Source organism: Hyla sarda, chromosome 5, assembly GCF_029499605.1.
Source record: "Hyla sarda isolate aHylSar1 chromosome 5, aHylSar1.hap1, whole genome shotgun sequence".
Classification (NCBI taxonomy): Eukaryota; Metazoa; Chordata; class Amphibia; order Anura; family Hylidae; genus Hyla; species Hyla sarda.
In genome coordinates, this window is record NC_079193.1 from 383,391,703 (window position 1) to 383,405,639 (window position 13,937).

The window sequence follows — 13,937 nt, forward strand, 5'->3', positions numbered from 1 at the left end:
CTCCTCCCCGGTGTGCTCTCCCCTCCCCGGTGTGCTCTCCCCTCCCCGGTGTGCTCTCCCCTCCCCGGTGTGCTCTCCTCTCCCCTCCCCGGTGTGCTCTCCTCTCCCCTCCCCGGTGTGCTCTCCTCTCCCCTCCCCGGTGTGCTCTCCTCTCCCCTCCCCGGTGTGCTCTCCTCTCCCCTCCCCGGTGTGCTCTCCTCTCTCCTCCCCGGAGTGATCCCCCTCTCCTCCCCGGAGTGATCCCCCTCTCCTCCCCGGTGTGTCCCCTCTATTCTCCCCGGTGTGCTCTCCTCTCCTTCCCGGTGTGCTCTCCTCTCTCCTCCCCGGTGTGATCCCCCTCTCCTCCCCGGAGTGATCCCCCTCTCCTCCCCGGTGTCCCTCCTCTCCTCCCCGGTGTCCCTCCTCTCCTCCCCGGTGTGTCCCCTCTATTCTCCCCGGTGTGCTCTGCTCTCCTCCCCGGTGTGCTCTGCTCTCCTCCCCGGTGTGCTCTGCTCTCCTCCCCGGTGTGTCCCCTCTCTCCTCCCCGGTGTGTCCCCTCTCTCCTCCCCGGTGTGGTCCCCTCTCTCCTCCCCGGTGTGGTCCCCTCTCTCCTCCCCGGTGTGGTCCCCTCTCTCCTCCCCGGTGTGTCCCCTCTCTCCTCCCCGGTGTGTCCCCTCTCTCCTCCCCAGTGTGCTCTCCTCTCCTCCCCGGTGTGTCCCCTCTATTCTCCCCGGTGTGCTCTGCTCTCCTCCCCGGTGTGCTCTGCTCTCCTCCCCAGTGTCCCCTCTATTCTCCCCGGTGTGCTCTCCTCTCCTCCCCGGTGTGTCCCCTCTATTCTCCCCGGTGTGCTCTGCTCTCCTCCCCGGTGTGTCCCCTCTATTCTCCCCGGTGTGCTCTGCTCTCCTCCCCGGTGTGTCCCCTCTATTCTCCCCGGTGTGCTCTGCTCTCCTCCCCGGTGTGTCCCCTCTATTCTCCCCGGTGTGCTCTGCTCTCCTCCCCGGTGTGCTCTGCTCTCCTCCCCAGTGTCCCCTCTATTCTCCCCGGTGTGCTCTCCTCTCCTCCCCGGTGTGTCCCCTCTATTCTCCCCGGTGTGCTCTGCTCTCCTCCCCAGTGTCCCCTCTATTCTCCCCGGTGTGCTCTCCTCTCCTCCCCGGTGTGTCCCCTCTATTCTCCCCGGTGTGCTCTCCTCTCCTCCCCGGTGTGTCCCCTCTATTCTCCCCGGTGTGCTCTGCTCTCCTCCCCAGTGTCCCCTCTATTCTCCCCGGTGTGCTCTCCTCTCCTCCCCGGTGTGTCCCCTCTATTCTCCCCGGTGTGCTCTGCTCTCCTCCCCAGTGTCCCCTCTATTCTCCCCGGTGTGCTCTCCTCTCCTCCCCGGTGTGTCCCCTCTATTCTCCCCGGTGTGCTCTCCTCTCCTCCCCGGTGTGTCCCCTCTCTCCTCCCCGGTGTGTCCCCTCTCTCCTCCCCGGTGTGCTCTCCTCCCCGGTGTGTCCCCTCTATTCTCCCCGGTGTGCTCTCCTCTCCTCCCCGGTGTGTCCCCTCTATTCTCCCCGGTGTGTCCCCTCTATTCTCCCCGGTGTGCTCTCCCCTCTATTCTCCCCGGTGTGTCCCCTCTATTCTCCCCGGTGTGCTCTCCTCTCCTCCCCGGTGTGTCCCCTCTATTCTCCCCGGTGTGCTCTCCTCTCTCCTCCCCGGTGTGTCCCCTCTATTCTCCCCGGTGTGCTCTCCTCTCCTCCCCGGTGTGTCCCCTCTATTCTCCCCGGTGTGTCTCCTCTCTCCTCCCCGGTGTGTCCCCTCTATTCTCCCCGGTGTGCTCTCCTCTCCTCCCCGGTGTGTCCCCTCTATTCTCCCCGGTGTGTCTCCTCTCTCCTCCCCGGTGTGTCCCCTCTATTCTCCCCGGTGTGTCCCCTCTATTCTCCCCGGTGTGTCCCCTCTATTCTCCCCGGTGTGCTCTGCTCTCCTCCTCGGTGTGTCCCCTCTATTCTCCCCGGTGTGTCCCCTCTATTCTCCCCGGTGTGTCCCCTCTATTCTCCCCGGTGTGTCCCCTCTATTCTCCCCGGTGTGCTCTGCTCTCCTCCCCGGTGTGTCCCCTCTATTCTCCCCGGTGTGCTCTGCTCTCCTCCCCGGTGTGTCCCCTCTATTCTCCCCGGTGTGCTCTGCTCTCCTCCTCGGTGTGTCCCCTCTATTCTCCCCGGTGTCCCTCCTCTCCTCCCCGGTGTGCTCTGCTCTCCTCCCCGGTGTGTCCCCTCTATTCTCCCCGGTGTGCTCTGCTCTCCTCCCCGTTGTGATCCCCTCTCTCCTCCCCGGTGTGCTCTGCTCTCCTCCCCGGTGTGTCCCCTCTATTCTCCCCGGTGTGCTCTGCTCTCCTCCCCGGTGTACTCCCCATCTTACACGGCTCCGGTTCTTCGCTCCTCTCCGGGCACCGCTCATTCTCTACATGTGTTCGTATAACACGGAGAGGGGCGGGGCAAACACTGGACCATTACGTCATGTTCAGCTTTTAACCAATAGGATCCCCAATCGCCATCAGCGAGGACCAATCAGCCATAGAGGGCGGGGCTTAGGAGACAGCGCTGAGGTTTACAGAGGACCTGGTCTCCCTGGCAACGGGAGGATTGGAACGCTAGGGGGCGGGGCTTAGAACAGAGCCGAGGACAGTGCAAGCAGGTGGTGTGAGCGTGAGTGTTAGGCTGCCATCTACTGGAGGTGAGTGGTAGTGCAGAGGAACAGGTGTCAAATGTCAGGATATAGAGGGCAGTGTGCTGTCAGGATATAGGGGGCAGTGTGCTGTCAGGATATAGGGGAGCAGTGTACTGTCAGGATATAGGAGGCAGTGTGCTGTCAGGATATAGGGGAGCAGTGTGCTGTCAGGATATAGGGGGGCAGTGTACTGTCAGGATATAGGGGGGCAGTGTGCTGTCAGGATATAGGGGGGCAGTGTGCTGTCAGGATATAGGGGGGCAGTGTGCTGTCAGGATATAGGGGGCAGTGTGCTGTCAGGATATAGGGGGCAGTGTGCTGTCAGGATATAGGGGAGCAGTGTGCTGTCAGGATATAGGGGGCAGTGTGCTGTCAGGATATAGGGGGCAGTGTGCTGTCAGGATATAGGGGGCAGTGTGCTGTCAGGATATAGGGGGGCCGTGTGCTGTCAGGATATAGGGGAGCAGTGTGCTGTCATGATATAGGGGAGCAGTGTGCTGTCAGGATATAGAGGGCAGTGTGCTGTCAGGATATAGGGGAGCAGTGTGCTGTCAGGATATAGGGGTAAGTGTGCTGTCAGGATATAGAGGGCAGTGTGCTGTCAGGATATAGGGGGGCAGTGTGCTGTCAGGATATAGAGGGCAGTGTGCTGTCAGGATATAGAGGGGCAGTGTGCTGTCAGGATATAGGGGAGCAGTGTGCTGTCAGGATATAGGGGGGCCGTGTGCTGTCAGGATATAGGGGAGCAGTGTGCTGTCATGATATAGGGGAGCAGTGTGCTGTCAGGATATAGGGAGCAGTGTGCTGTCAGGATATAGGAGGCAGTGTGCTGTCATGATATAGGGGAGCAGTGTGCTGTCAGGATATAGGGAACAGTGTGCTGTCAGGATATAGAGGGCAGTGTGCTGTCAGGATATAGAGGGGCAGTGTGCTGTCAGGATATAGGAGGCAGTGTGCTGTCTGGATATAGGGGGCAGTGTGCTGTCAGGATATAGGGGAGCAGTGTGCTGTCAGGATATAGGGGGCAGTGTGCTGTCAGGATATAGGGGAGCAGTGTGCTGTCAGGATATAGGAGGCAGTGTGCTGTCAGGATATAGGGGAGCAGTGTGCTGTCAGGATATAGGGGGCAGTGTGCTGTCAGGATATAGGGGAGCAGTGTGCTGTCAGGATATAGGGGAGCAGTGTGCTGTCAGGATATAGGGAGCAGTGTGCTGTCAGGATATAGGGGTAAGTGTGCTGTCAGGATATAGAGGGCAGTGTGCTGTCAGGATATAGGGGAGCAGTGTGCTGTCAGGATATAGGGGTAAGTGTGCTGTCAGGATATAGGAGGCAGTGTGCTGTCAGGATATAGGGAGCATTGTGCTGTCAGGATATAGAGGGCAGTGTGCTGTCAGGATATAGGAGGCAGTGTGCTGTCAGGATATAGGAGGCAGTGTGCTGTCTGGATATATGGGGCAGTGTGCTGTCAGGATATAGAGAGGCAGTGTGCTGTCAGGATATAGGAGGCAGTGTACTGTCAGGATATAGGGGGGCAGTGTGCTGTCAGGATATAGGGGGGCAGTGTGCTGTCAGGATATAGGGGAGCAGTGTGCTGTCAGGATATAGGGGGGCCGTGTGCTGTCAGGATATAGGGGAGCAGTGTGCTGTCATGATATAGGGGAGCAGTGTGCTGTCAGGATATAGGGAACAGTGTGCTGTCAGGATATAGAGGGCAGTGTGCTGTCAGGATATAGAGGGGCAGTGTGCTGTCAGGATATAGGAGGCAGTGTGCTGTCAGGATATAGGAGGCAGTGTGCTGTCTGGATATAGGGGGCAGTGTGCTGTCAGGATATAGGGGAGCAGTGTGCTGTCAGGATATAGGGGGCAGTGTGCTGTCAGGATATAGGGGAGCAGTGTACTGTCAGGATATAGGAGGCAGTGTGCTGTCAGGATATAGGGGAGCAGTGTGCTGTCAGGATATAGGGGGCAGTGTGCTGTCAGGATATAGGGGAGCAGTGTGCTGTCAGGATATAGGGGAGCAGTGTGCTGTCAGGATATAGGGAGCAGTGTGCTGTCAGGATATAGGGGTAAGTGTGCTGTCAGGATATAGAGGGCAGTGTGCTGTCAGGATATAGGGGAGCAGTGTGATGTCAGGATATAGGAGGCAGTGTGCTGTCAGGATATAGGGGGCAGTGTGCTGTCAGGATATAGGAGGCAGTGTGCTGTCAGGATATAGGGGGCAGTGTGCTGTCAGGATATAGGGGGGCAGTGTGCTGTCAGGATATAGGGGAGCAGTGTGCTGTCAGGATATAGGGGTAAGTGTGCTGTCAGGATATAGAGGGCAGTGTGCTGTCAGGATATAGGGGGGCAGTGTGCTGTCAGGATATAGGGGGGCAGTGTGCTGTCAGGATATAGGGGGGCAGTGTGCTGTCAGGATATAGGGGGCAGTGTGCTGTCTGGATATAGGGGGGCAGTGTGCTGTCAGGATATAGGGGGGCAGTGTGCTGTCAGGATATAGGGGGGCAGTGTGCTGTCAGGATATAGGGGGGCAGTGTGCTGTCTGGATATAGGAGGCAGTGTGCTGTCAGGATATAGGGAGCAGTGTGCTGTCAGGATATAGGAGGCAGTGTGCTGTCAGGATATAGGGGAGCAGTGTGCTGTCAGGATATAGGGGATCAGTGTGCTGTCAGGATATAGGGGTAAGTGTGCTGTCAGGATATAGAGGGCAGTGTGCTGTCAGGATATAGGGGAGCAGTGTGCTGTCAGGATATAGGAGGCAGTGTGCTGTCAGGATATAGGGGAGCAGTGTGCTGTCAGGATATAGGGGAGCAGTGTGCTGTCAGGATATAGGAGGCAGTGTGCTGTCTGGATATAGGGGAGCAGTGTGCTGTCAGGATATAGGGGCAGTGTGCTGTCAGGATACAGGGGGCAGTGTGCTTTCAGGATATAGGGGGCAGTGTGCTGTCAGGATATAGGGGAGCAGTGTGCTGTCAGGATACAGGGGGCAGTGTGCTGTCAGGATATAGGGGGCAGTGTGCTTTCAGGATACAGGGGGCAGTGTGCTGTCAGGATATAGGGGGCAGTGTGCTGTCAGGATATAGGGGGCAGTGTGCTGTCAGGATATAGGGGGCAGTGTGCTGTCAGGATATAGGGGAGCAGTGTGCTGTCCGGATATAGGGGGCAGTGTGCTGTCCGGATATAGGGGGCAGTGTGCTGTCAGGATATAGGGGGCAGTGTGCTGTCAGGATATAGGGGGCAGTGTGCTGTCAGGATATAGGGGAGCAGTGTGCTGTCCGGATATAGGGGGGCAGTGTGCTGTCAGGATATAGGGAGCAGTGTGCTGTCAGGATATAGGGGAGCAGTGTGCTGTCAGGATATAGGGGAGCAATGTGCTGTCAGGATATAGGGGGCAGTGTGCTGTCAGGATATAGGGGAGCAGTGTGCTGTCAGGATATAGGGGAGCAGTGTGCTGTCAGTATATAGGGGGGCAGTGTGCTGTCAGGATATAGGGGGCAGTGTGCTGTCAGGATATAGGGGGCAGTGTGCTGTCTGGATATAGGGGAGCAGTGTGCTGTCAGGATATAGGAGGCAGTGTGCTGTCAGGATATAGGGGAGCAAGTGTGCTGTCAGGATATAGGAGGCAGTGTGCTGTCAGGATATAGTGGGGCAGTGTGCTGTCAGGATATAGGGGGCAGTGTGCTGTCAGGATATAGGGGGCTAGTGTGCTGTCAGGATATAGGGGGGCAGTGTAATGGAGAACTTCAACACTGCTGTTTAGAAATGCTACAACATATTTAAGATGACGATTTTGTTTGTAGCTTATAACTATGGAGAGATATAGAGCAAGTGGACCTCCATAAGTGGTGTGAAAATATAGAGTGCCCCATTAACAGTGCCATTTATATATCACTATCATACAAGGAGAGTGCCCCCATACTGTAAGCACTTCTATATCCAATACCAGAGAGTGCCCCATACATTGTCAGATATAAAGTGCCCCTATAACCAGTGCCAGATATAGAGTGCCCCTATAACCAGTGCCAGATATGGAGTGCCCTATACACTGTGAGATATAGAGTACCCCCATAACCAGTGCAGATTTAGAGTGCCCTATACAGTCCTGGATGAAGAGTGCCCACATAAACAGTGCCAGATATAGAGTGCCCCTATAACCAGTGCCAGATATAGTGTCCTATACATTGTCAGATATAGAGTACCCCCATAACCAATTCCAGATATATAGTGCCCCATACAGTGCCAGATATTGAGTGCTCCCATAACCAGTGCCGGATATAGAGTGCCCCTATAACCAGTGCCAGATATAGAGTGCCCTATACATTGCTGGATATAGAATGCCCCCATAACCAGTGCCAGATATAGAGTGCCCCCTATAACCAGTGCCAGATATAGAGTGCCCTATACATTGCTGGGCTATAGAGTTCCCCCATAAACAGTGCCAGATATAGAGTTCCTTCATAACCAGTGCCAGAAATAGAGTGCCTCTATAACACAGTGCCAGACATAGTTGTCCTATACATTGTCAGATAGAGAACCCCCATAACCAGTGCCATATATAGTGTGCCCTATACAGTGCTGGATATAGAGTGCCCCCATAAACAGTGCCAGATATAGAGTACCTTTATAACTAGTGCCAAATATAGAGTACAGATATAGAGTGCCTATAGAGTGCCCTATATAGTGCCCAATATGGAGTGCCCCCATAGCCAGTGCCAGATAGTGTCCTATACACTGTCAGATATAGAGTACCCCATACAGTGCCAAATATAGAGTACCCCCATAACCAACGCCAGAAATAGAGTGCCCCTAAAACTAGTGCCAGATATAGTGTCCTATACACTGTCAGATAGAGTACCCCCATAACCAGTGCCAGATATAGAGTGGCCCATACAGTGCCAGATATAGAGTGCCCCCATAACCAGTGCCAGATATAGTGTCCTATACACTGTCAGATATAGAGTACCCCATACAGTGCCAGATATAGAGTGCCCCATACAGTGCCAGATATAGAGTACCCCCATTACCAGTGCCAAATATAGAGTGCCCCATACAGTGCCAGATATAGAGTACCCCTATAACCAATGCTAGATTTAGAGTACCCCCATAACCAGTGCCAGATATAGAGTGCCCATATAACCAGTACTAGATTTAGAGTACCCCCATAACCAGTGCCAGATATAGAGTGCCCCATACAGTGCCAGGTATAGAGAACCCCCATAACCAGTGCCAGAAATAGAGTGCCCCTATAACTAGTGCCAGATATAGTGTCCTATACACTGTCAGATAGAGTACCCCTATAAGCAGTGCCAGATATAGAGTGCCCCATACAGTGCCAGGTATAGAGAACCCCCATAACCAGTGCCAGATATAGTGTGCCCTATACAGTGCTGGATATAGAGTGCCCCCATAAACAGTGCCAGATATAGAGTGCCCCATACAGTGCCAGGTATAGAGAACCCCCATAACTAGTGCCAGATATAGTGTGCCCTATACAGTGCAGGATGTAGAGTGCCCCCATAAACAGTGCCAGATATAGAGTGCCCCATACAGTGCCAGATATAGAGTGCCCTATACAGTGCCAGATATAGAGTGCCCCAAACAGTGCCAGATATAGAGTGCCCCATACAGTGCCAGATATAGAGTGCCCCATACAGTACCAGATATAGAGTGCCCCATACAGTGCCAGATATAGAGTACCTTTATAACTAGTGCCAAATATAGAGTACAGATATAGAGTGCCCTATATAGTGCCCAATATGGAGTGCCCCAATAACCAGTGCCAGATATAGTGTCCTATACACTGTCAGATATAGAGTACCCCATACAGTGCCAAATATAGAGTAACCCCATAACCAGCGCCAGAAATAGTGCCCCTATAACTAGTGCCAGATATAGTGTCAGATAGAGTACCCCCATAACCAGTGCCAGATGTAGAGTGCCCCATACAGTGCCAGATATAGAGTACCCCCATTACCAGTGCCAAATATAGAGTGTCCCATACAGTGCCAGATATAAAGTACCCCTATAACCAGTGCCAGATAGTGTCCTATACATTGTCAGATATAAAGTACCCCTATAACCAGTGCCAGATAGTGTCCTATACATTGTCAGATATAGAGTGCCCCCATAACCAGTGCCAGATATAGTGTCCAAACATTGCCAGATATAGAGTACCCTATAACACGTGCCCTATACAGTGCCAGATATAGAGTACCCCTATAACCAATTCCAGATATAGAGTGCCCCATAACACGTGCCCTATAACCAATTCCAGATATAGAGTGCCCCATAACACGTGCCCTATACAGTGCCAGATATAGAGTACCCCCTATAACACGTGCCCTATAACCAATTCCAGATATAGAGTGCCCCATAACACGTGCCCTATACAGTGCCAGATATAGAGTGCCCCCATAACCAGTGTTATGAGTGCCCCTAGGACCATTGCCAGATACACAGCGTACCCCATATACATTGCCGTTGGCTGTCCGGGCATGCTGGGAGTTATAGTTCTGCCACAGCTGGAGGTCTACAGTATAGAGGCCAAGTCTACAAGACCACAGTAACTGCAGCTAGATGGACACGTTTAGGTTGGTACTACAAGTCCCAGCGTGCCACAATTACAGAATCACACACAACTCTACTCAGCACAGATTTCTGGGACTTGTAGTTTACACTTAGAGGTCACTGTGACGTCACACTTCCGGCTAGTTGTCACGTAACCTGGGCCGGAAGTGGAGATTGTGGCGTGTGACGTCACGTCCCGCGGAGGCGGAGCCTCAGTGAGCGGGATAGACGGCGCTGATCCGTGTGGCGTGTGTATCGGGGGCTGCCCGGGGAGTGTGATCCGGACCGACAGCGTCATCCCGGGGTGGTGAGTGCTATAGCGCCCCCTGTGTCAGAGCTGCTATCTGTACTCGGGGAAGCTGCAGTCTACTGCTCCCTGTTATCACCTCAGGTATGGTGGGGTCTCTGGGGATAGTGGGGAGGAGGCTCCTCAGGTATGGTGGGGTCTCTGGGGATAGTGGGGAGGAGGGCTCCTCAGGTATGGTGGGGTCTCTGGGGATAGTGGGGAGGAGGGCTCCTCAGGTATGGTGGGGTCTCTGGGGATAGTGGGGAGGAGGGCTCCTCAGGTATGGTGGGGTCTCTGGGGATAGTGGGGAGGAGGGCTCCTCAGGTATGGTGGGGTCTGTCTGGGGATAGTGGGGAGGAGGGCTCCTCAGGTATGGTGGGGTCTGTCTGGGGATAGTGGGGAGGAGGCTCCTCAGGTATGGTGGGGTCTCTGGGGATAGTGGGGAGGAGGCTCCTCAGGTATGGTGGGGTCTGTCTGGGGATAGTGGGGAGGAGGCTCCTCAGGTATGGTGGGGTCTCTGGGGATAGTGGGGAGGAGGCTCCTCAGGTATGGTGGGGTCTGTCTGGGGATAGTGGGGAGGAGGGCTCCTCAGGTATGGTGGGGTCTCTGGGGATAGTGGGGAGGAGGGCTCCTCAGGTATGGTGGGGTCTGTCTGGGGATAGTGGGGAGGAGGCTCCTCAGGTATGGTGGGGTCTCTGGGGATAGTGGGGAGGAGGCTCCTCAGGTATGGTGGGGTCTGTCTGGGGATAGTGGGGAGGAGGGCTCCTCAGGTATGGTGGGGTCTGTGTGGGGATAGTGGGGAGGAGGCTCCTCAGGTATGGTGGGGTCTGTCTGGGGATAGTGGGGAGGAGGGCTCCTCAGGTATGGTGGGGTCTGTCTGGGGATAGTGGGGAGGAGGGCTCCTCAGGTATGGTGGGGTCTGTCTGGGGATAGTGGGGAGGAGGGCTCCTCAGGTATGGTGGGGTCTGTCTGGGGATAGTGGGGAGGAGGGCTCCTCAGGTATGGTGGGGTCTGTCTGGGGATAGTGGGGAGGAGGCTCCTCAGGTATGGTGGGGTCTCTGGGGATAGTGGGGAGGAGGCTCCTCAGGTATGGTGGGGTCTCTGGGGATAGTGGGGAGGAGGCTCCTCAGGTATGGTGGGGTCTGTCTGGGGATAGTGGGGAGGAGGGCTCCTCAGGTATGGTGGGGTCTCTGGGGATAGTGGGGAGGAGGGCTCCTCAGGTATGGTGGGGTCTGTCTAAGGATAGTGGGGAGGGCTCCTCAGGTATGGTGGGGTCTGTCTGGGGATAGTGGGGAGGAGGCTCCTCAGGTATGGTGGGGTCTGTCTGGGGATAGTGGGGAGGAGGCTCCTCAGGTATGGTGGGGTCTCTGGGGATAGTGGGGAGGAGGGCTCCTCAGGTATGGTGGGGTCTGTGTGAGGATAGTGGGGAGGAGGCTCCTCAGGTATGGTGGGGTCTCTGGGGATAGTGGGGAGGAGGGCCCCTCAGGTATGGTGGGGTCTCTGGGGATAGTGGGGAGGAGGGCTCCTCAGGTATGGTGGGGTCTGTGTGAGGATAGTGGGGAGGAGGCTCCTCAGGTATGGTGGGGTCTCTGGGGATAGTGGGGAGGAGGGCTCCTCAGGTATGGTGGGGTCTCTGGGGATAGTGGGGAGGAGGGCTCCTCAGGTATGGTGGGGTCTGTGTGAGGATAGTGGGGAGGAGGGCTCCTCAGGTATGGTGGGGTCTCTGGGGATAGTGGGGAGGAGGCTCCTCAGGTATGGTGGGGTCTGTGTGAGGATAGTGGGGAGGAAGCTCCTCAGGTATGGTGGGGTCTCTGGGGATAGTGGGGAGGAGGGCTCCTCAGGTATGGTGGGGTCTGTCTGGGGATAGTGGGGAGGAGGGCTCCTCAGGTATGGTGGGGTCTGTCTGGGGATAGTGGGGAGGAGGGCTCCTCAGGTATGGTGGGGTCTCTGGGGATAGTGGGGAGGAGGGCTCCTCAGGTATGGTGGGGTCTCTGGGGATAGTGGGGAGGAGGGCTCCTCAGGTATGGTGGGGTCTGTGTGAGGATAGTGGGGAGGAGGCTCCTCAGGTATGGTGGGGTCTCTGGGGATAGTGGGGAGGAGGCTCCTCAGGTATGGTGGGGTCTCTGGGGATAGTGGGGAGGAGGCTCCTCAGGTATGGTGGGGTCTCTGGGGATAGTGGGGAGGAGGGCTCCTCAGGTATGGTGGGGTCTGTCTGGGGATAGTGGGGAGGAGGGCTCCTCAGGTATGGTGGGGTCTCTGGGGATAGTGGGGAGGAGGGCTCCTCAGGTATGGTGGGGTCTGTCTGGGGATAGTGGGGAGGAGGGCTCCTCAGGTATAGTGGGGTCTCTGGGGATAGTGGGGAGGAGGGCTCCTCAGGTATGGTGGGGTCTGTCTGAGGATAGTGGGGAGGAGGGCTCCTCAGGTATGGTGGGGTCTGTCTGAGGATAGTGGGGAGGAGGGCTCCTCAGGTATGGTGGGGTCTGTCTGGGGATAGTGGGGAGGAGGGCTCCTCAGGTATGGTGGGGTCTCTGGGGATAGTGGGGGGGGGGCTCCTCAGGTATGGTGGGGTCTCTGGGGATAGTGGGGAGGAGGGCTCCTCAGGTATGGTGGGGTCTCTGGGGATAGTGGGGAGGAGGGCTCCTCAGGTATGGTGGGGTCTGTCTGGGGATAGTGGGGAGGAGGCTCCTCAGGTATGGTGGGGTCTCTGGGGATAGTGGGGAGGAGGGCCCCTCAGGTATGGTGGGGTCTGTGTGGGGATAGTGAAGAGGAGGGCTCCTCAGGTATGGTGGGGTCTGTCTGAGGATAGTGGGGAGGGCTCCTCAGGTATGGTGGGGTCTCTGGGGATAGTGGGGAGGAGGGCTCCTCAGGTATGGTGGGGTCTCTGGGGATAGTGGGGAGGAGGGCTCCTCAGGTATGGTGGGGTCTGTCTGAGGATAGTGGGGAGGAGGCTCCTCAGGTATGGTGGGGTCTGTCTGAGGATAGTGGGGAGGAGGCTCCTCAGGTATGGTGGGGTCTCTGAGGATAGCGGGGAGGAGGCTCCTCAGGTATGGTGGGGTCTCTGGGGATAGTGGGGAGGAGGGCTCCTCAGGTATGGTGGGGTCTCTGGGGATAGTGGGGAGGGCTCCTCAGGTATGGTGGGGTCTCGGGGGATAGTGGGGAGGGCTCCTCAGGTATGGTGGGGTCTCTGGGGATAGTGGGGAGGAGGGCTCCTCAGGTATGGTGGGGTCTCTGGGGATAGTGGGGAGGAGGGCCCCTCAGGTATGGTGGGGTCTCTGGGGATAGTGGGGAGGAGGGCTCCTCAGGTATGGTGGGGTCTCTGGGGATAGTGGGGAGGAGGGCTCCTCAGGTATGGTGGGGTCTCTGGGGATAGTGGGGAGGAGGGCTCCTCAGGTATGGTGGGGTCTCTGGGGATAGTGGGGAGGAGGGCCCCTCAGGTATGGTGGGGTCTGTCTGAGAATAGTGGGGAGGAGGGCTCCTCAGGTATGGTGGGGTCTGTCTGGGGATAGTGGGGAGGGCTCCTCAGGTATGGTGGGGTCTCTGGGGATAGTGGGGAGGGCTCCTCAGGTATGGTGGGGTCTCTGGGGATAGTGGGGAGGAGGGCCCCTCAGGTATGGTGGGGTCTGTCTGGGGATAGTGGGGAGGAGGCTCCTCAGGTATGGTGGGGTCTCTGGGGATAGTGGGGAGGAGGGCTCCTCAGGTATGGTGGGGTCTGTCTGAGGATAGCGGGGAGGAGGGCTCCTCAGGTATGGTGGGGTCTCTGGGGATAGTGGGGAGGAGGGCTCCTCAGGTATGGTGGGGTCTCTGGGGATAGTGGGGAGGGCTCCTCAGGTATGGTGGGGTCTCTGGGGATAGCGAGGAGGAGGGCACCTCAGGTATGGTGGGGTCTCTGGGGATAGTGGGGAGGAGGCTCCTCAGGTATGGTGGGGTCTCTTGGGATAGTGGGGAGGAGGGGTCCGTGTGTGTGTGTCCAGGGACGGTGGGCTGGAGGGGGTCCGTGTGTGTGTGTCCAGGGACGGTGGGCTGGAGGGGTCTGTGTGTGTGTCCCCAGGGACGGTGGGCTGGAGGGGTCAGTGTGTGTGTCCCCAGGGACGGTGGGCTGGAGGGGTCAGTGTGTGTGTCCCCAGGGACGGTGGGCTGGAGGGGTCAGTGTGTGTGTGTCCAGGGACGGTGGGCTGGAGGGGTCCGTGTGTGTGTGTCCTGGGGACGGTGGGCTGGAGGGGTCCGTGTGTGTCCCCCCGTGGACGGTGGGCTGGAGGGGTCCGTGTGTGTGTCCCCCCCGTGGACGGTGGGCTGGAGGGGTCAGTGTGTGTGTCCCCCGTGGACGGTGGGCTGGAGGGGTCAGTGTGTGTGTCCCCGTGGACGGTGGGCTGGAGGGGTCAGTGTGTGTGTCCCCGTGGACGGTGGGCTGGAG

General features: G+C 57.2%; 2 protein-coding genes across 7 annotated transcripts in view; one reads left to right on the forward strand and one right to left on the reverse strand.

Moving 5' to 3' along the window:
* Nucleotides 1–9,156, reverse strand: part of RHPN1 (rhophilin Rho GTPase binding protein 1) — a 71,300-nt gene extending 62,144 nt beyond the window's left edge. The window contains exon 1 of one of the 4 annotated variants that reach the window (XM_056522910.1): nucleotides 9,138–9,156. The gene's annotated coding sequence lies outside the window, so the exon portion shown is untranslated. Of the gene's footprint in view, nucleotides 1–2,367; nucleotides 2,546–9,137 lie in introns of those variants that run through there. The other 3 variants (XM_056522912.1, XM_056522911.1, XM_056522908.1) reach the window with 3 other exon arrangements.
* Nucleotides 2,661–13,937, forward strand: part of TOP1MT (DNA topoisomerase I mitochondrial) — a 98,497-nt gene continuing 87,220 nt past the window's right edge. The window contains exon 1 of one of the 3 annotated variants that reach the window (XM_056522906.1): nucleotides 2,661–2,682. The gene's annotated coding sequence lies outside the window, so the exon portion shown is untranslated. Of the gene's footprint in view, nucleotides 2,683–9,394; nucleotides 9,632–13,937 lie in introns of those variants that run through there. The other 2 variants (XM_056522904.1, XM_056522905.1) reach the window with 2 other exon arrangements.